The sequence below is a fragment of the Falco rusticolus genome, chromosome 4 (assembly GCF_015220075.1).
Source record: "Falco rusticolus isolate bFalRus1 chromosome 4, bFalRus1.pri, whole genome shotgun sequence".
In the NCBI taxonomy this organism is placed as follows: domain Eukaryota; kingdom Metazoa; phylum Chordata; class Aves; order Falconiformes; family Falconidae; genus Falco; species Falco rusticolus.
This window is the reverse complement of record NC_051190.1, coordinates 81,104,290-81,126,525: the sequence shown is the minus strand read 5'-3', so window position 1 is coordinate 81,126,525 and position 22,236 is coordinate 81,104,290. Positions and strand designations below refer to the sequence as shown.

Here is a 22,236-nt window from a genome sequence, read left to right as displayed (position 1 = left end):
AATAATTTTGCACTGACAGGGGAATGGTCAAGATAATCTAATAGTACTGTTCATCTCTAACCTACAAAAACTACGGGAGAAAGTATCATGAACACCACTTTTTGATTGTCTCTCACTCTGGTACTCTTCTACACTCAAACTTTTGGTTTTTATCCTGCCAAGAACTTCTTATGATGTGATGTGATGTGATGTGAAGCTGGGTCCAGCCATAAGGAAGTGAAGAGAAGGACAGTCCATGAAATATTTTGGGAGGAGCAAGTGTTTACCATCCTCATGGGTTTTGGCAGATCTAGCATTTCAGGAGGTATGGCTGTTCTGTAGCAGGTGTGACTGTTCTAGTGGCATGGCTGTATTTTCCTTCCTTGCCGTTCAGTACCTTGAAGGGATATCGGAGAAGCCTTTGTTGCTTTGAGGCAGCTGTTCTGATTGCTCGCCAATGCAGCAGCGCTAGTCTTAGAGAATCTGCTGACAAAGAGAATGTAGGAGACTCACATTTGTGGGTTTTGTTTCTGTTTTTCAAGAGAGCATGCCCCTTGGGAAACAGCCTTATGACAGCAGGCCAGAGGGGTGACATACGTGTGAACATATGTCACTGCCCCCTGCGGTAACGTACATGCAAACATATGGCACTGCCCTCCTGGTGCATATTAGTTGTCAACAGACACAGGAAGGACCTTGCCCTGGTTATGTTTTTTATCATCCATATGGTTTTCTATTGCTCCTGATAGCAGATAAATTACAACTACTTCCAAAAACTCTGTCTAATAATAGTTTGTGTTTATTCCAAATATAGATGCTTGCTCTTTCCCTTTGGTACTTCCACAGAATTCATTGAGAACCAAGCAACATCTTTGCATTGCACCGCAGGACTCTGATGAATTAAAAACAGAAGAACAAAAAAAGAAGATTCAGCAAACACACGGCCAACGAGGTGAATAGCTGGAAGTGGACGTGCAGCATGACCCCTGTAACTTAGAAGGGGTTCAGCCTCACAGGATAGAAAAGCTTCACTACTTTTTACAGAGAAATAGGATAGTGACCCTATACAAGGAGACAGTGTTTCCCTAAAGTTTTACAAAATGACATGATATACCAAAAGTTGAGGTACAAGATAACAAAATGGGCTCAATTAACATATGACTTCATCTTTTTTCAATAAGAAATTAGTCTAGTAGATGCTATTATAGTGAAGGCTCCACTGGCAAAAGGACAGACCATCTCTAGATGATGCTGAGGTTTATATTTTCAAATGAAAATGAACATGAACAGTGCATATAAGTGATTTGAGAAGCAGCTACTACTGGTTCTGCATTAGTTTACAACCTTATTGTCTCTTCTGAGAGGTAACACCCAACTGCAGTCAGCCAGTTCAATTGGTAAAATAATCCTTAAATTGGCCTAAACCCCAAAGTGTACAAAATCTGTGTTTGTTTGAAAGCACTATGGTAAGTGACATTCCAGTCTAAGATACAGGAAAATCACCCAGCTGTCCTGTCCCCATAAAGTCAACCTCTTTGTCTCCTCCCTTCCATGCCCCAATACCCCAGTCACACCACAGGAGCTCAAGAAGCTTCCATTTGTTTGCCATGCATCCAACAACACACTGCTTGGTTTGGTGTTTCTGCTGAGAAAGCAGAAGACAACCTAAGTATTGCACTGAAACAAGAACAAATATTCTTAAAAGGCGAATCTTAGCATATTGGCGTACTTGGAGATCTGATCACTCTTTTGCTGTTTAACTGGCAGAAGAACACTTGACCCATAAGAAAGTTTGTGTTGCAGATTGAGTTTGCACAAGAAAAAAGAATAAGCACAATCAATTACAACAGCTTACATTAAAAAAAAAAATTAAATGCTATGGGCTTGTACTACTTCAGTTTAGATGGTCTTGCGGCACTGAGAAAAGTCTTTCATCATTGCATGACAATTAAATATATTTGAGTAGGTTTATGCAGAAATTCTCAGAACAGTTTTTGATAGAGTGTTCATAATATGGCTGGTACCAAATAACTCACCCTAGCAAAGTACTCTGTGCAATCCGACCCATAACTTTGGTCCTCAGGATGATTTGGAAAGCACTTTAACATATCAGAACTTGTGTTATTATTGTTAGCTGGGTTTAGGACAGTAATTAAGAATGGGCAAAAGCTGAGAGCTCTATGCAGTGGCAAATGTTACACGGACATAAAGTTTTCTCACTTGCAGTTGTGACTGAAATGATTTGCTGGAGTCATGCTCAGTGACCATTCCAAACTGACTACATTTTTAACAGTTTAGGAATATTATAAAAATTGACAAACAGCAAACATTTAGAACATGTTGATGGTATTATCTTTTTTTCTTTCAGGTGGACAGAACTTTATGACAGGAAACAATGATAGGCTAATGTAAACAACTTATTTTGCCTACCTTTGTATTTCAATACAGTAGTTCAATATAACCACATTTCTCCAAAGACTCGTATTCTGTTATTGAAAGGTAATGGTGGGAACCAACTTAAGAACATGTAAAATGCAAGATTTTTTAATCAATGAGAAGCTATTAATTTAACCAAGCCTTCCTGTAATAATATTGAGACAGACTGTCTGCCTGTTTTTACATTATAGCTAGCTTTGCAATCTGTACGGAATCTAATGAGGTGTGTACTTTTTGTGAATTTATTGATTGAGAGTAGTCCTTAGGAATTTAATGTTGCCAAAAACTTTGTGTCTCTCCCTAATTGTAGAGGGGTTGTTTGCTTTCTGGAACAACAAAGTTACTATTTTAGTAAGAGCTGTTGATTCTTGCCACTACACATAGAACTCATTTAGCTGGTCTTCATAGATCCCATTAAGATCAGACCTCATTAAGCTCAGACCTGATGTGACCCAATGCATCAGTGATCTGACTGACACCCATGTGAAACCACACCGATGCATCATTTGATAGGCTCATTAAAGTCAGGCTACACACGTGGGACCCAGCAGCAGCATGATCCCTCAAGTCCCCAAATAACCACAGTGATATTCTAAGCAGTTCTTGAACCTACGTGTTTGGAGGTGACTAAAAGAATCAATACAAAAATTTAGGGTAGATAATATATATTTAAGACACAGAAACCCAACAGATCTTGCTAATCTAAAGTAAGCTTTAGTTTAAGCATCTTCATCCTACCTTCATGATGCATCACTGCTGATTTCAGCAGAACAGTCCGCAACTGAAACCCAACATAGAACTATAGTATTTTGTCAACTGTGCTTTATCATAGCCATATTTTATTAAAAATTGCCATTAGCTTAAGGAATTTTTACATATACAGATAGCATAGAATCTGCAGCTAAATATACTCAAATCACAGAAAAATTAAGCAGCTTTTTACTGTTGATTTCCTTAACTAAGTTTTACAGTTATTTGATGTATTTTTTGTTTGCACTCACTTTTTGGTGTAGTATCTGAATGTTCTCCATTAGGGCATTAAACAATATGACTAATGTCTGAAATATGTTACATACTCTGGAAAATTTTTGCTTTGTGTATGGAAAAACAAAAAAAATATGTACTGGCATGTGGAAAAAATAGAATCAGTGATACATCCCTCACTGTTGAATAGAGCTGGCTGGAAAGCAAGTATTCTGTTTTATGAAAATGTCAAGGGTTTACAACTTGTGTTCATCCCCCATTAGAACTATGCTTTTAAAAGGAAAAGAAAAGAAAAGAAAAGAAAAGAAAAGAAAAGAAAAGAAAAGAAAAGAAAAGAAAAGAAAAGAAAAGAAAAGAAAAGAAAAGAAAAGAAAAGAAAAGAAAGAAAAGAAAAGAAAAGAAAAGAAAAGAAAAGAAAAGAAAAGAAAAGAAAAGAAAAGAAAAGAAAAGAAAAGAAAAGAAAAGAAAAGAAAAGAAAAGAAAAGAAAAGAAAAGAAAAGAAAGAAAATTCACCTTGTGGGTAAGACAGTATTGCACATTCTCTTGGAAGTGGGAGACACAGATGAAGTAATGTCTCTGCTCACTGCAGGGAGGTTGAACTAGAAGACCTTTAAATGTCCTTTCCAACCCAAACCATTCTATGAGTCTATGATTCTATGACAATTTTGAATATTAGCTACCAAAGCCACTAAATATTTTTTTGTTGTTTTGGAGTATGTATGTGCCATCCAATCAATTTGCTGCTTCTTAAGTTCCAGTCTGAGAAATGGGCTCTGAGAAGGCGTGGTGGGATGGGAATGACCTGTCCTGCAGCCAGTCTGCTCCATAGGAGCTCACCTTCCTTCCCACATGGCAGCAACACAGATGAAAGTAGGAAAGGGCTCAGTCCTCAGTGTATGTTTAGAAAGGTCATGTGTTTTACAGTCTAAAGATGGATCACATGTTAAATACCTAAATATACCAATTAGTAGAGGCATCTTGTTTTGTTGGTTGTCTAGTGCCTTTCTGTAACATTTATCCTACACATCAGCTAGCTAATTGAAATACAGTATAGAAGACTACAGTCTAATGTTTAAATTTTCTGATGAAAATTATAGCTGTAAAGCAGTTCCTAGTCTTGGAACATTTTTGTTTCTCTTTGACAGAAATAAAAAAGAAAACTTTGAAATTCTAGTGAAAAACAATTTGTTCCTAAAAATATTACACTATCACACATGAAGCTAATGTTAACATGAAATTATCTGAAAGGTGAAAAGATTCTTAAGTATGGGCTTTACTTGTAATCAAAGGAAAAATTACATCAAAGTCAAAGGCAGTTTTATTGACATCTTTTGGGCCAGAAGTTTACATTTTGGTTTGAATGGGACAGCTTGGCTGTTTGAAGTTTATGCTTTTAAAGACTGAATAAGCAGGACCCAGGTAGATAATTGAATCTCTCTAATCACAAAGGTAAAATATTTTTTTTAAAAGTCAGAATAAGCTGATCTATATTCTGTTAGCTGTATGTATCCATACCCATTACTTGCAATCAATTTTAACTTAAAAATGGGGAAATAAATCTGTCTGCTAGTGATTTTCAGTCTGTACTTGGTGAAATCCTGAGTTCTCTGGATGTCTTCTAAAGGTCACTATAAAGCTCTTTTGCTTGCAAAAATTAATGAAGAAAATCAAGTGTGTTGCCATGCTAGGCTACAGTTCAGGATAAAACTCTTCACTTCTACTGCACAATGCATAGAAGCCTGCAAATTCATTAAGGTGCAGACTTTAAGTCTGCATAATCACTCTTCCAAACTAAAATGTATATATGATCTGAATCTAAGCAATTCCAAAATGAATTAAGTGAACTTCCTGTTTTTTATTGTGAACTACTATTTTCAAACACTTCTAAGAGAACATGAATACATATGTTCAGAATAATTAATTAATAAAAAATGTTTCACAAATTCAGCATAGTGCAAAGATCTTTACTGTATCCCTTTAGTTAAAGTGAAAACAAAACCAAAACTACAAGACTTCAGTAACCACAATAGAAAAAAATACTACATAAGAACACAGAAAACATAACCTAAGGTAGTGTTTCATAGGGAAAGGAGACCTGAGGTGACTGGATATGGATATGTACCCACTAGCTAACAGTGTATGACAAATGAAACATATTTAAGTAGCCTAATTTTCTTTCTGATTTAATAGGATCCAATAAATGGAAACTGTATGGCCAGAATAATGAAAAGAGCACAAAATTTATCTCATTCTGTTGCGTCCTCTCTGTGTTCTTTTGTCCTTTGATTGCACTGGTGGATAATATTATTTTGTTCCCAAGGAAATATGTCCCTTTGATTAGGTTGCAGATATTCTCTCATTTGTCACTGTTCTATCAAGCTATGCCATGTAACAGCAGGAACCCTTGATTATTTAATTGCTTGTAAGAACTCATTAAATCTTACTATCAATCATTGGACATATGGCAAATATCACCCAATGGCATGAGAGGTTTTAACAGTGATCTGTCACTGGGGCATACCCTTTCTTTAGTAGCACAGGCCCTTTGTTTAGTTCTCTGATCATAATAATTTTTAATTAATATTGATTTGCAAAAGAGTGTTCATGCAGTGGCCTTAATCTATGGGTACAAGGATAACCTAACAGGAACATTTGTAATTCCATATAAATATCCAGAAAACCCATCTAAAAGAGTTTAACCTTTGTACAGTGTTTTGTAGATGGTGTTAGTCTGATGATAATCTAATTTAGTCTTTAAAGTGGATATGTCTCATTAGGAAAAACTTATAATTGGAAGTCATACAATAGGCTTTGCATCAACACCTTGATGGGATCCTATGAAGTATCTGTGATGATATGAAGGAAAAAGACATTTCTCGAAATACAGAATAGTGGCTGTAGCTAATAGAGGTAGCTACTTATGCAGCTATTTATTTAGTCTATAACAAAAAGCACATCAAAGAACTGGGAAGAAATCACACCAAATATTGTTTAATTTCGTCACAGATCCTTAAGGTTTAGAGATTATATAAACATAGATGAATGGACTTAAAATCATGAAAAAAATCTGACTACTGCAAAAACCCGACTCTGGGTATGTAGAGTCTAACGAGCGAAATTTAGACTCTGCATTCTTTGCAATCAGAACTTTAGCTATAGCTGCTTTTACCTGAAGAGGTTCAAACTGAGCAATGTTCAAAAGATAAACTTTCAAAGGTGGAAGTTTTCAGCAGCTGGCAACCGAAGTACTCCATATTTGCAATTATAAAAGCCAGGACTGCATTTGAGCCTCTTCTCATGGTGACAACACTTTTACTCTACTGGTCTCATAACCTTTTACTATACTTCATTCACTAATATTACTTGGAAGTTGCAGGAAGCAAAAAAATCCAACACAACCACAAAACATTTATTTGATTAATTTATTCAACAAAATACTTGCCTCCATCTTTCTTATTGTTGATATACTGTTACTTGGACTGGAAACCATGGGGTATAAGCTATTACTTTGTAATAACTTTGTCTAAAATCCTTTTTTGTTTGACAATTGTGTGTGGAAAACTTAAGAATAATTGATACACAGAAAAAAGTAGAAACCGGACAAACTCCTTCTCTGACTTAGGCTTCCATTCATATATGCTGCCTGTGACATATTATGCTTTTTATTTGATCTATGGCTCTGGATCTCTTTAAAATGACATAGAGGTTTTACCATAGCAACACTTCAGGTTTGAGAATGATGGGTTAAAATCTAAAATGATATTTGTAGGTTCTTGGAACTAATTTTTGGATATGGATGACAGCTGGTGTCAATTTGGTTTGTGGTTTGGGTTCAGTGGGTGAGCTCTACAAAAGAAGTGGAGATTTGAATATCTATAAATAGTAAAGAGCCACAGACATTTTGCTTTAAAACAGAGTGGAAGTGAAGTTGTGAGAAGTAAGAAAGAGCAGCAGAACCTAATTACCTGAGATATGTATCTGCTTTTAGCTATGGAAATGATGAAGAAAAGGAAAAGGGATTTTGTGGTTTGTTTGGGGATTTTGCTTGGTTGTTTTTTTGTGGGCTTTTTGGTGGGTTTTGGGGTTGGTTTTTTTTGGTTGGTTGGTGTTTTTTAGTTTTGGATTTGGTTTGGTTTGTTGTTTTTTGTTTGTTTGTTTGGGGTTTTTTTGGTTGGTTTTTTTTTTTTTTTTTTTTTTTTTTGGTCAGGGGGTGTGTGTGTAAGTATTTCAGGCTACCTTTTCTTGATTTATGAACTACTGTCTCTAAATGTTTCTGTGTATTCAACCCTGTCCTGTTAACAGCAGCATTGTGCCAGATACATATCTATCATTTGTCTCACAGTATGCTGTTTAAGGATTATCATTTAAGTATTTAATACTTTCTTATTTTCAAGTCTTTGTTGATTTCTTTAGTGCCAATTACGCCCTGTTGGAACTGCCAATGACACACAGTGATTCACAAGGTAGATTTAATAAACAAGCTTATATCACTGACAAATATTTCATCAAGATGTGAGAAATCATAAGTTTTGGAATAAAATCCAGAAACTTTACATTTCCATGAGGATTTATGTTAAGATTCCCACGTTTTCAAACAATTATATTGATTTAAAAATATATAATACATATTTTTAATCCTAATTTCTTAATGTCTGATTCTCTTCCAAAGAAAATTCATCTATGTCTAAATGACTGCATGCATATATACAGTCTGAGGACAGATTATCCAGGTGTTTTTTATTCTCTGTTAAAGTAAACTAATTCATTCTTATGGAGACAGAGCTCAGTCCCATAACAAGGGGAAGAGCCTTCATGACAGATATGCAGCTGGATTTTATACGTGCTTAACATCATTACAGCAGTACAAGGGATGTAAAAGAGTCATTCTCCTTTCCCAGAAAATGCCATAAGACTGCCTTAAGATTCCTCTAAGCAGTGCTACCTATGAAAATCTGTCCCAATGAGCAAACTAGATATCATGGCTCATGAGAGAGCTGTTTGAGAAATGTTTCAACAAATATATTCAATTTAATTATTATTTTGTTTTATAGTTCACATAAATACCTTGACAAAATATTACCAGTAGATAAACAACAAATTGTAGTGGGTTTATAAGCATTTCATTATTAATTCTGGTCCTGATTTTTCCCAGTTTTCCATGTTTCAACATTGTTGAAGTATTTATTGTGCTTTTTACTTTCCTTTTGCAGAAGTTTAGTAACTGTCTAATGTAAGATCGTAAACAAATTCAGGTATTCTATTTGAAATTCTGAGCATAGACTATTTGGCATCTTTTTCTCAGAATTCAGAGGAACTAAGAATTTCCACTGTGTTCCCCAAACCTATGCCTTTATGTCCTTGCTACACCTTCTACAGGACTGTTTTAGCTAACTGCATATTCTGAATGTCAAAGACCAGCAAATGAAATACTGTCTGATACTATAATATTATCACAGAAACAGTCATGAATGAACTTTGGTTTAAGTAAAAAAAACAAAAAAAAAACCCCAAAAAACACAAAAAAAATAAAACAGCACTGCAGGTCTCAGGACTGCACTTGCCATCTCAAAATATTTGCTCACTATCCCTCAACAAAATTATTCCATTTATTGTGTAGACATGGGTCCACCTAGTTTACTTCTGTGTAAGACAGTGAAAATATCTCCTTTGCCAATGAATTTGAGATTATACAAGCAAAGTACTCCATTAACCATTCAGAGCAACTGGAAATACCTTGCTTTCCCAATAAAATGTTTTAACTGAAGGACTTCACAGACAGTCTATTAACAAGAACTACAGCACATTACAGTAACTTCATTATTTCCAAGGTAGGCTTGGACCAGGCATGTCATCTCCGGGGCAATGAATGATACTTTAGGGTAACAGACAATGCTATTATTTTTCTCCATAGTGATATTTTGGTGTAAGTGGACCAAAGACACTGGTGAGATTATGCCACAAAGTACAGAAAGTCTTCCAGGAAGTAAATGAATAAGCTTTGCTATGTTTGCGTAGAATAAAACCCATTAAAACCCATTAAAGGAACCCAAACTGTAGACAGAAGGTAAAGGAGGATTGATTTGTTGTAGCCGTAAAGGCAATAGAATGTCCATTTATTAATTAAAAGTACATTTTATGTATTCTGATGTGATAAATAGTTTGACTGTTTAGGTTAATTCCCTTAGAAATGCACCTAAGGCTATTAACACTGATAAATTATGCACTACTACTTTTTAAATTTCTGATAGACAGTCTTCACAAGTATGCTCCACTTCATTTTCAGTTTTAAGCAGCAGTTTTGTGTAATCATATTCGACATTTAACTATTGCCACTAAAAGCTTCTTAGCCTGAAAAAAGCCAGGCTTTCACAGTTTTAACTCTGCTCTTTTGCCTTCTTTTCCCATCAAATACACATACATATGAGAAATAGTTTCCTGCTTTGAAGGCCTCAGCTGAAAGAAATAATATGCTCTTAACTATATACTCCTTTGACTTTATGCTCCCTTTAATTTCAGAGTGCTAAACCAAGTAACCCCTGCATAAAAAAAAATAAAATATGACAATGACATTTTTAGATATGAATAAATACAGAGAGAATACTGAAGGTGTATGTGCATAAATAAATCTATATATTCACACTCACCAAAGTCCTGGGAAAATGTATTAATCTCTGTTTCTTCTAGTACAGTATTAACTAAATCAGCTACAGGTGAAAACCACAAAATAATTTTCATGGAAGTCCTGTGTCTTTCAATATATAGTGCATTGGTATCCATATTTTGTACATATGTATATAAATACAGCGTCTGTATTCTGATACAGGCACATATTCTGAGTACTTTGCACTGAGCTTATTTCTGAAAATCAGGCATCTAATACCAAGCTAAAAGTTTCAACTTAATATGTATGTCATTTTCTGTAAATGTGAATATCTGATCATATGTATATGTGAGTGAGTGCATATGCTTCTGTACGTATGTGTGTTCTGAAAAATAGGGGGTGTTGTCACTCTCTGATGGTGGTGATGGAGGGGAACAACTTTCTTTCTCCCACTGTAAATTTTAAAGGCATTTAAAGGGTTCATTGTTTCAAATCAAAGAGCTATTCATAATAAGTTCCAATAAAATGCAATCCATCACAATTTTACATGAGCAGAAGCTTTCAGCTTGTGCATATTTTGTCAGGAAGGCAATTTAAAGCTTATAAACACAAATCACATCTTTTGGTTTTAACCACAAAACATTTACACAGTACTGACCTGCCACCTATAGTGTCTCAATAAACAGCCAAGAGGTAGAGCACTCCACCTGCAATAGCAAGCAAGACCATGAAGCAAGGACCTAGAGACAGCATTTTCTTTTAGGGCAGACGAACTGTTGAGGCATCAATTCATGAATTCTCAGAAGATCTGGAGAAAAGGATGTTTGTCTCCTTGTGCTTATATCCCTTATCAAAGTGTTTAGTTGATATAATAATTGAAACCGTTATTTGCATCACAGATATATCTGAAACAGGGTTCTGTATCCAGGAAGAAGGTCTCTAGGACCATTTATTTACCCCCTTCCCCCTCCGCCCCCCCCCCCCCCCCCGCCATGTATTCTCTAATGATGCTTGTGAACTAATACCTACATTGACCAGATGCGCAATTGCTATAATACCATAGCATCTCTGATCACTAGCTGATTTGGCTTAGTCTGTAAAAAACCCTGAGGCATAAAGGTGAATTACTCTTAGGAAAAAAAAAAAAAAAAAGCCAAGAAATATTATTCATTCCATTTTACTGGAGGAGAATTGAAGCACAGAGATGCTCTGTTGTTTGCCCAAGGTTACAATGGTTTAAGTGACTTATTGAAAAGAGTCTGAATCAACCATTTCTGTGGGCTAGTCTGTCTTAATGTGCAAACAGTACTTTTTTTTTTTTTTTTTTTTTCCCCCTTAGTATTTTCTGTTCTGGGAATCTTGAAAGAACAGTGACGATTTGTCTTGCTAGGGAGCTGGTAGTCATAGACTCATGAATCACAGGATAATCTTAGCTGGACTGGACCACAGCAGACTATCTGGTTCAAAATCCAAGGCTAGCGCAGAAATAAGATCAGGTTGATTAGGGCATAGTCCAGTCCAATTTTGAAACCCTTGTGGAAAGTCCACCACCTTTCTGACAGCCTGTTCAGCACTTAACCACTCTCATTGTGAACAATTTTTTCCTTAAATCCACTTGCTAAGTCTCATGCTGCACCTTTTTATCACTGCCCTTTACATTTCATTGTGAACCTTCGAGGAAAGACTGCCTCTATCTCTCTCTAACCACCTGCTACACCTTTTAGCCCTCTTTTCACCTGGCTAAATAAATACATTCCTTCAGTATGTTGTGTGCTCCAGGCCCTGCCTGTCTCAGTAGCCCTTCTCTGGCTTTGCTCCACTTTGTTGGTACCTCTCTTGTAGAGGGGAGCCCAGCGCTGAATGTGGCACTCCAGACGAGTGCACACACCAGTTCTCAGAGGGGATAAACACTTTAGGTGACCTTCTGGCTGTACTCTTGCTAATGCAGCCCAATATGGATTTTTTTTTACCTTTTGTTATGCACACTGTTGACTCATGTTCAACTTGCTGTCCACCTGGATCCCGTTGTCCTTCTCTGCAGAGCTAGCTGCTTTCCAGCCAGTTGGCCCCCAACTTGCATAGGTGCAAAAAACAGCTCTTCCTCCAAAAATAATGTAACTAAGGGCTATAGGAGATGCAGTTACTCATGTTTTAGGAGAAAGAAGCTATTCAATACCATCTCAACAGGGCACTTCAGTCTGTCAATTGCTAAATATCCTGTGTTTCCATTAAGATTAAGGGAACTTCCAGGTCTAACCTCTTTAGATCTTGAAAAGAAATAACAGGAAAAGATTTCTAAAAAATAAAGTCACTGTGCAACAGAAAAGTGAGTAACTTGCTAGTCATTGTAATGTAAGTGATCTATTCTTTAGCAGCGACATTTATTCCAGACAATCACAAATCAGCAAATTGTTTTAAAAATGACACATTTACTGTTATCATGTCCATGAGATTTATAACTCCCTCACTGGATCTCTGGATCTTTACCCCTCGCCTACCATTAAATTTTATCCTCCCCCTCCCCTTTTCTTTTTGGTCATTTCGGGTCCATGTACTTTTGGCATTCTCAAATGGTTGCATATTGATTCTGGAACTGTTAGCTGTTACTGGCTTGTTTGCACAATTGAATGGTGGTCCCAAATGAATATTCTGTGTTATAAAATGCTTTCCAGCATATTAAGGAGCCAACCAAAAATGAAAGGGAATGGTTATTCTAAAATATTTTTCTCATTTAATATTAGCAAATTGTTTCAAAAAATTCACATCTTCTTTTCTGTGAACAAAGTGTCTACAAAAAACAGTCTGGTGCCAGTTGGAGTGTTTTTAAAGCACATACAACTCTAACCTTTCATAATCTAATTTACATTTCAAAATGATTGTGGTTCTAATTCAATTCGTGCTGATCCTGCCATGGAAATGTGGGAGGACAATGTTTAAAATAATAATTCTTTCCTCTTTCAGACAGCCAAGCATAGAAGAGAAGAGTTCAGAGTATGGTTGGAAAAGAAAGAAAACAGGCCTGGGTTCACTCATTTTTTTGCTAAAGTAGAGCCACATACAGAATCGGTATATTCACAGTAGACATTTTGGAACAAGCACAGATGGCCTGATAAATAAAGGAAAGAAACTAGTGAGAGAAAATCAAGCTACTTCCACGGTGTAGAACATAGCTGCAGAGGGAGGAGGTGAAGAGTCAGAGATGTTACTGCTGGAACAGAGACTTGTTGCCATGGGAGCAGGGATAAGGATAGTTGGTACCGTGGAGGCAGTGCCTGGGGAACAAGAACAAAAAAAGAGGGGGATAAGAACTTGGAATGCTGTATGTACAGGGAACAGACACACACACACACACACACACACACACACACACGGTGTTTTAGGAAGACTGAATTGCCTTATTCCCAACCTATGCAATCACATGTATGAGGGGGCCAAGGCCAGAAATGCAAAACTTTGCAAGAGGAATATTAAGAACCTATTACACAAATAGTTGTGGGTTTTTTTCTGACCAACTTGGAATTCATAGTTCTCTCTTGGCTTTTTGCTCATTTGAAAATATACATAGTATGTGAGATACAAGGTGAACATACATGCTCACAGGCTGATACCTTGTGGATCACTAAGGAAAAGACAGAGGCATTTATCCATGGGAACAGCAGATTCACAGTTTCTTCCCCTAACAAGTCATAGATTGGCTCATAGGAGTGCAGTGACAATTCTAATAGTATGAGGGTTTGACTTAGGGAGAGACATTTTTTAAAAACCTAAATACTAAATACTCTTACTGATACTTTTCAGTAAAATGCAGCACAAACATTCAAGCAATATCCTGATGTCATGGGACATAACCATGGTTCAAGAGGGATAAAATTTGCTTTAGGACTTCACCATGGGTTTTTTAGTTTTAAAATAAGTTACTTTGGATTGCCATTTCCTATATACGAATCATGTATTGCAGTTTCCCATTTTCCCAAACAGCAGGCATTTTAAATAGAAAAGATAAGCAAAGTAACTTTTTCCCCCTCATTTTCCAGACACAGAGGGTACAAATGGTTAATTTTTTGTAGCGTAGTTAAACATCAAACTTTGAACCTTCTGTCCCATGATTTACCTGCAAGATTTTGTTCTCTTTCACCCCCACAAGTCTGTCTTGCACTCATTTTTCTTGCGCTCATTTTCTTTCATTCTACATTATGATATGATTGTTCAAACTGTGACCAAAACCCTCACTTTGTAACCTTTTTTAAAAGTGTATATTAATAAACACAAGCAGGGCTTTTCAGTGTAGCAAAAAAATAAAACTGCCCGTTATATGCAAAGTACATCTTTAATGATGTTTAAAAAGGGGCTAAACATCTCTATGGGAATTCTTAAAACACTTATCTCTTAGGCCCTTATTTAGTTTTGCGAGTCTTTGTTGTTTAACAAGCTGGAGAAATGGGTCATCTAATGTTATATTAATCAGTAAATTAATATTTTAATTTGATTTTCTTTATAGTTGAGATGCTTGAGGCATCTCCAGTGTTTTCTCTCTCCATATACTGATGTTAAGCAGTATCATTATCATATTGTACCTTGGGGTTGTGAGATAACAGGGTCCAGTGATAGCTCTATTCTTAGGAGAGTGGGAAGTTTATGATGACACTTATACATTTTAAATGGCACATGGAGGCTCTCATGTAATGAAATGTCTTACAGCTGAGTCATAGGCTTTTCAGTTCGTATACTTGAAATCACAGCTTTCAGGTCCAAGTAGGTGACACATTTTGCCAATCTTTTGATACAATCTTTATAGTGTGCTGGAGTAAAAATCTCACTTATTCAGTTTTTCATGAACAGTCTTAGTTTGAAGTTTTTTGGTAAGTTGCAAGAGATATGACTATCAATAAATGAAAGGGAGAGAAAAGAAAAATTAATTCTTTGAAGGTTAAGTTCTAATTTAATATAATTTTTTCAAATATTCTGTAAAGCAAATGCAGAAGAGACACAAACATTTATTTAGTATTATGAGGTCTAATTACGTTTTTGAAATCTGCTTGGAAAATCAGAATCTGTGGTTAGATCAGTCCAGCCTGCCCCTGGCCCTTGCGTGTCTATACAACTGCTGACAAAGAAAGCTTTCTCCTTTTTGATCTCTTATACATGACCTTATTTACAGGTCAAAATAGTGGTAAGATGGGAACGGTTCACAGGTCACTGCTAGGTGAGTACAAAGGAAGAAACAGTCTTTGTTCCTTTACCTCCTTAGACGGTCACAATCTGACTTTTTCAGATCATCACAAATCACATGTTCTAGTGCATGTTTGCTCTGGTCCGATGGTAAGTTATGTGTCTGAGTGAAAATACATATATGCTTGGTGATACCCTCACATACCAAGGTTAAAGCAAATCACATTCACACATTGCATATCACAGCTGATTTACTGGCCATACCTCAGCACATGCACCATAACCATATATGACTGTAAAATAGCCAATACTTTATTGTTACTTGAGCTTCACTGCCTTTGTAGCATAGTCATTCACAAAAATGCACCCAAATACAGGTTCCACTTGTGCTCACAATTATGCAAGTGCAAACAAAACTGCCGCAGCAGGAATGTAGGCATAGTGACACTTTCCTCTCCTGCCCTCCCTCTTTTTTTTTTCTCCTCTTTAACTTTATAAATAACTTAAGGCCTGGTATATGAAATGGCATTTTAAAGATTGCATAGCATAGGATTCTAGGTTTGGGGACTGAGGCATGTCTGGGAACCCTTAGGTGCAGTCAGGAGTTTATTTTTTTGCCCATCTCAAGATAGTGGTATCAGTTTTCCAAAAGATACATCTGCCTGAGTTCCAGACCAGAAATGATGTGTGGGCCACCGAATGACTGCACCAAAATGTTTTCAAGTCAAAATGAATGGAAGAATCTAAATGAATGTGCTTGTTACCATAACAAAGTAACAACAGAGTTAATAGGTAAGTTTATATTAGGAGATCCATGAAAAATTTTGTGGTGGTTCATTGAAAAGTTGTGTGAATATTCACACGGGTTTTGATTGGTACTAGTTTCCTCTGAGGGGAGTACTGTATTTCACCCACTTTTTTACAAAAGCTTATAAATAGAATAACAAACCTCTGAATGGGTTTTGAACCAGGCTAAAGTTCTGACTCTAATTCAATGTCAAAATCCTTTTGAATTCAAGAGTAGATTTACCCCAGTTCTAATATGAAGGACTTTTAGAAAAGTATGAAACTTCGGAGGTGTTTGGCTTCATCATGAACGTTTCACACATCCCTAGCTATCGTGTTGTTAAGGTCAGCGCTTGCCAGTATCAACAGAATGAGCTTGTGCTGTCGGTTACTCCTCACTGAAAGCTGCAGGTTTGACTGCCTATATGGTTTTGAAGTTTCATCTTCTGGAGTCTTTACACATAACAAATACCATCTGTCTTCAAAGAGTTTCACCAGCTCCAGAAGGCTCAAGTAAGTGGACTATGTAAGAAGGGACAGCAGAAGGTGTCTTAAAAAGGTGAGTGCTCCAAAAGGGAACATGGTTTTTTTTTAAAAAAAAAAAAAAAAAAAAAAAAAAAAAGACAGTCTGCTTCAATTACATTACACCAAATAACCTCAGGGGCCTGGCTACACTCCCATTTTTACAATGCATGCAAAAACAAGTTAGGAAGAAGTTGCTTACTTTAGCTACTTAAAAAAATAGATTGAAATTCCAATTCTTCTGTCCCAAAAGCACAGAGACATTTTTTTCTCCTCATTGATTATCGGTCCACTTCAGTTGAAACGGTCCTGACTAAGATCAAAATCTCTTTGAAAAGATGACTTTAAAGCTAATGAAGTACTAGCACCACTGCACTATGCTATCAGATGGGTATTTTTGGAAAATGAAAGTAAATCAATATTAATACTATAAACCAGAAATTGATTGATTTTGCCATTAAAATATGTAATGGTGAAAGAGCCCATATCTAATGATTTTTGTTAAAGTCTGTAAGTATCATATTAATTAAACTGGATACATGAAAATATTCGAAGACATTTGTAAGACTTACTTGGGTCAACCAATTTTTAAAAGCAAAAGTTCTACCATTAATAAATTGGAGAAGGATCATAGCTGTTAAGCAATAAAGATGAAAGTCACATGAAAGGATGATTATGAGAAATTTGAAAAAAGAATTTGCAGTCTCCATCATTCTCAGTCTCTTACAATCTAATAAGTTAACTTGTACTGACTGGTAAGAGAGGTGATAAAAACTGATAATTTTTTAAATGACACTAATTCCAGGATGTATGCAAAGCCTCACCAATGCCTTAACATCTATCAAGGACATATTAAATAACTCAAGATAGTGGATTAATATTGTGTAACCATCTTCAGAAATTCTAAACCATGCATTCCAACATCCTTACTAGCATTGATTATGAACCATTGAATCAGTACTTCATGTTCATTTCCTTTCATTTGCTTTATTTCACACTGGGGAATATTTGCATTTGTACTGTGCTCCTGCTTCAAGTCAAACACACTTTAAAATTCATACCTGCCTTAATGCAATGGTAACTTTGGTAGCCTGTTATTGTCTTTGACAAGTCCATCCCCTCCTCCACCCAACAGGGGAGAACAAAGAAAAAAAGAGGAAGAAAAAAAAAAGGGGGGGGGATAATTAAAAAAAAAGAAAATAAAAAGCTAAAAGGTCAATGATTTTATAACAAAACCAACATAGCAATAGCTGATTGGGAGATTTGGAAATTAACAGCTAAGGTATGTCAATAAAGTCCTAGCAATGATTTCCAAAAAAAAGTTAACAAAAGCACCACCAACAGAATGAGGACTTAGAAAGCACATTACAGCAATCAGTAAATCATTTTGAAAAAGAATCAAAATCACTACACAGAACTGAAAACCACTAAGTCAATCCTTACTGTCAAGCCTAATGTGATCCAATGTACTGCAGCGAGGGAATGGGAAGGAAGTGTCTACACCACATGTTGAATTAAAGGGAATCAACCAGCCATTTACTTTCATTTATTTAGTAACCTTCATGATGAGATCATCAAATATATTGTCTCCTCAGGAATCACAGAAGGCTACTACCTTGCTCTCTTTTTTCTAGCCCACCCTTTGTAGTCTGATTTTTCTGTAAGGCTATTAGAACTGTTTAAACACATGGAGTTTTTTAGGGGGAGGGTTGTTTTTGCTCTGTACCAGGAGAAAAAGACACAAAGACAATATTCTAACAAATTAATTCTAAGTCACTATGAAGGATTCACTAATGGACCTCTGAAGATTAGAGTATCAAGTTTGTAAAGAGGAGTGCTCACAACAGACTACGTTAACTGTGACCAGTAGGAAATAATTTTACGCAAGGTGTAAATAAAAGGAAAATGGTTTCCTGTTCTTCAAAACCAAAATCAAACAAAAAAACCCCCGTATGGATTGTAACACCTTACCTATAAATCTAGAGGTCACTGTGTCAAACAGAGAGGACATCCCTTGCCCCTTTTGTTGGCAGGCAAGTGACGTGTTGAAATCATTTGTTGTCAAATGTGGGTCAGATGAACTGTGTTCATGTTTCTTCTATCCCACTTCCACACCAGGAACCTGAAGCACCAGCTCTGGCTGTAGATATTTATTCTTAGACACCTAAAGGAAGGTGAAATGTGTCTTACAATGGATGAGAAGACTTCTGTTGCCAAAAGCAGTATAACCAAAAAAAATCAGTAGGACATAAGCACCTGAATGACTCGATGCAGTTCAGGATCACTTACCCATGCTACCTATCAATGACTTGGTGAAATTTACATGAAGTTTGCAAGAACATCCAGAAATCTCTATTTGGCTACTGTCATCCCCTTAGTACAGTTCTATGTCTAGGCAACACTGCCTTATTCTGGCTAGTTCAGAATTAATTTGAGTATTGCTATAGAACTTTGTATTGAGTAGTATTTGTAGCTGTTTATTACTGCTATTTTGAAAGCAGTAAATGAAGTGCTTTTAGCTTCAGAGTTTCCTTCATCTACTTTGAATCTGCAGGAGTTCTTGTGTATTCAAAAACCTGCCATTTTTTCCCAACTGTAGCAGCTAGTCCAGTAGTAGATACTACCCCACTTTGCAGACCTTGACTCAACTATGTCAGAACATTGTGCTTTGAGAGCTTCCCTGCTTGAGTGTGCGCACAGTATAAAATTAAATTTGCACTTCATGTTACCTCTAATACTTGTACTCCTACATAGTATAAGATGATCTATTTATTGAACTATGAAAAAAATATCACTTAGAATGGATTTTTATTGAAGAAGTGCGGTTAAATTATGTCTCTTTTCATAGGGGTAAATTGGTTGTATGTGTCCTGTTAGCTACCTGCTTCGATGATAACAGCAGCAAACCCTCAAAATTAAAATGAAATAAAGGCAAAAATAATAACAACACAGTTAGAAATGTACCATAGCGTTGCTGAAGTCCTAACAATTTGTGAAGGAAGCCACAGGTTTTCTTTGTTGCTTCTTGGAATATCTTCAGACTTATTTTTCTTTCTTAAATAGCTTCTGCAAATTTCTTGTAGTTTTCACTTGGTAGTGGTGCTGATTGTATATCTCAACAAAGTTTAATTTTGAAAAATAAACTGTTCATAGAAATTTCAATGTTTTGTCAAACAAGGTCAAATTATTATTATTTTTTAAGTAGAAAAATTCCAATTAGTAATAGCTGAATTATTCATAATACATAAATTATCTAAACCAGTATATTACTTTATTCTGTTCCAGATTGCCTGGTAAAGATATTTGAGTTCCTATGAATTTATTCATTGTTTTTATTAGATCTGTGAACAGTTTATGTACTGAACTTTAGTACATAGGGTGATGTGCTGACAATGAACTTTGACTATTCACAATTTGTAGAGCATAACTGTTAGCTAAATCATTTGGTTTGGTTTCTGCTTTCTAAATAGATGAATATTTTTTAAAAGTGAAAATGAAAAATAATGCTTAGCCAGTAACAAACAAAAAATAATGAATACTCTTTAGGTAATTTCTGATTCCCTTATCCCTCCCATATTCATGCAATAAACATTCACGAATACCAGAATGAAAGGGCATAGGCACACAGGAAGAATGGCTTTTCAGTTGGTTACTTAAAAGTCTTCCATTAGGTGTCAGCTGCTTACATTTCCAAACATCATATGCCACAATAATGAATAAAAGACTTCCTAATAAAAGGAAGGCTTTTTAGTATGAACATTATGAGTACCTACTGAAGACTAAGGTTAATTTTGTGCCTTGCATGAGCACTTTGGCTTGCAGATACAGAGCTTGATTTAGGAAAGGGTCACACTCTTCAGACATGAAATACCCATCTGTTGTGTGAACAGTCATACTCAAGAGTGAATGAAATTTCTCTGACCAGATCAGAAGAAAGTAACGGAGTATTTGGTGATACCTGATCTCTCCCCCAGCTGTGGAAACCTATTGAAGCAGCTCTACTTATAATACATTTGTCAGAATGCTAATTGGAAAAATGACTTCATTGTGTGAGTCATACAGTCACCTCTGTGGACCTCATTAGACTTAAATGAGCAGACTGAAGGCCAGAGTAATCATTCTGAGCACAGCCATATGTTGGTGAAGAAGCTCTCTCAGAAACAGGCTCTTCGCCAACTTTGGGTACTTACAAGTGACTAGATGGAAGATGGAGGGCTCCGTGGCAGGAAATACATTGGAAACACTCACATATGTAGCCTGTTCCCCTTCACAACAAAGGACAACTTTTAAAAAAATCTTTTAAATAGCAGATTCACTGGCTGATAAATTTTTAAATAGCTTGCAATATTTTGAGTTAGGACAATGGTATTTTTGGGTGGCAGTAGAGCATGTCTGCATGTAGCTTTGTGGTTCCTTGCAGGACAGGCTGTAGCACTGGTTGGAAGCTCTTAGGAACACAAACTTTTTTTTTCTGAGTGATGAAGTTGTTCCAGCCTGACTTCAAAAAACTAGCAGCTACAATCAAAATACATTATTGGTTGAGACTGTGACTTTCCTTGAGAAGCTAATCTACATTTGTGGAGCTGCTGCTTACCTATGTTTGAGAGTTTGGTAGATCTGGATGAGGGCTTTAGTAGAAAAAGAGAACAACTCTGTCTTGGCCAGAAGATAAAAGGTCATCTCCAGCAGCAGAACTGGTACAAAGAGAGAAACACAACCTACTGCTTTGTTACATTTTTAACCTGAAAGATTCTGTTAATAGGATAGCCAGATTCAGAAGGGCTGAAGAAAATACTACTTGAAGACATCTATAGTAAACAGATCTTGATAGTACAAGCTAAATGGAAGCAACATGGAATAGTGATCTCCTTCTGATGTCATCTAAATTTAATCTAGATTTGGAATGAGGTTTAGGGTGATTTACAAAGCTTGATTAACAAATGGGGAATTAAATTCCATATACTTTTTTTGAGGAATAAAAAGTTAATAGTACAGCCATTAGGATTTATGGAATAACCTCACTCAAAACAAAACTAGGTACAAGATTTGTCTGATCACAGATATGTCTTACCTTAAATATAACTGTTTAGAAGCTAGAGATTAAGGTATTTATGTGGTTGTGAAAATCTCAACAGTCTGACCTTTATGAATTTTATGTCCACTACTCATATATGTCTGAACTTCAGAGAAGTACACATTTTGCTTCATTTTCTCAGTTGCTGTGCACACAGTCCTTCTTCTATCTGACCTTGAAATAAACAAGAACGAAGAAAACATTTTTGAAAACTGACAGCTCACTACAACTAAGCAGAAATAAAATAGGAGGCTTTTAAAAACCTACATTGTTACTACAACATTAAACTAGCCGAAGAGCTTCAGAAGGCTATTTTAAGTAGAGCTGCCAGCAAGAAGACTGAAAATCTTGACATTCCCATCATCACTTGAGAGACAAAGTTGTATCTACTCAACTCCGCCTTCCTGCATGATGAAAAATAAAACTGAGACATGGCCTTGAAGTATCAACCCCCAAAAACCTCTGCTCATACAAGTTATATTCTTCCAACAGACATGTTTCCATTATACTTCTTGGTGTCATAATTGGTAACACAGAGGTGAAAACCATTTCACAAAAATGGCCATAAATTCCTAAGTTCCCATATAAAAAACAACCAAGTCACAACCAGTTTGTAGCAAAGCAAGAGAGAAACTAGGAAGTAAAACACATTAGCCATTGTGAGAGCCCTCACATCCAACCAACA

General features: G+C 36.1%; 1 long non-coding RNA gene across 1 annotated transcript; it reads right to left on the bottom strand.

Annotated features, from left to right (window-relative positions):
* Positions 1-12,888: 12,888 nt before the first annotated feature.
* On the bottom strand, positions 12,889-21,164 carry LOC119147758. Its single transcript, XR_005104140.1, has 3 exons — positions 21,072-21,164; positions 18,449-18,641; positions 12,889-13,272 (listed from the first exon to the last, which is right to left on the bottom strand). It is a non-coding gene; the product is annotated as an uncharacterized LOC119147758 (long non-coding RNA).
* Between the last annotated feature and the right edge of the window lie 1,072 nt (positions 21,165-22,236).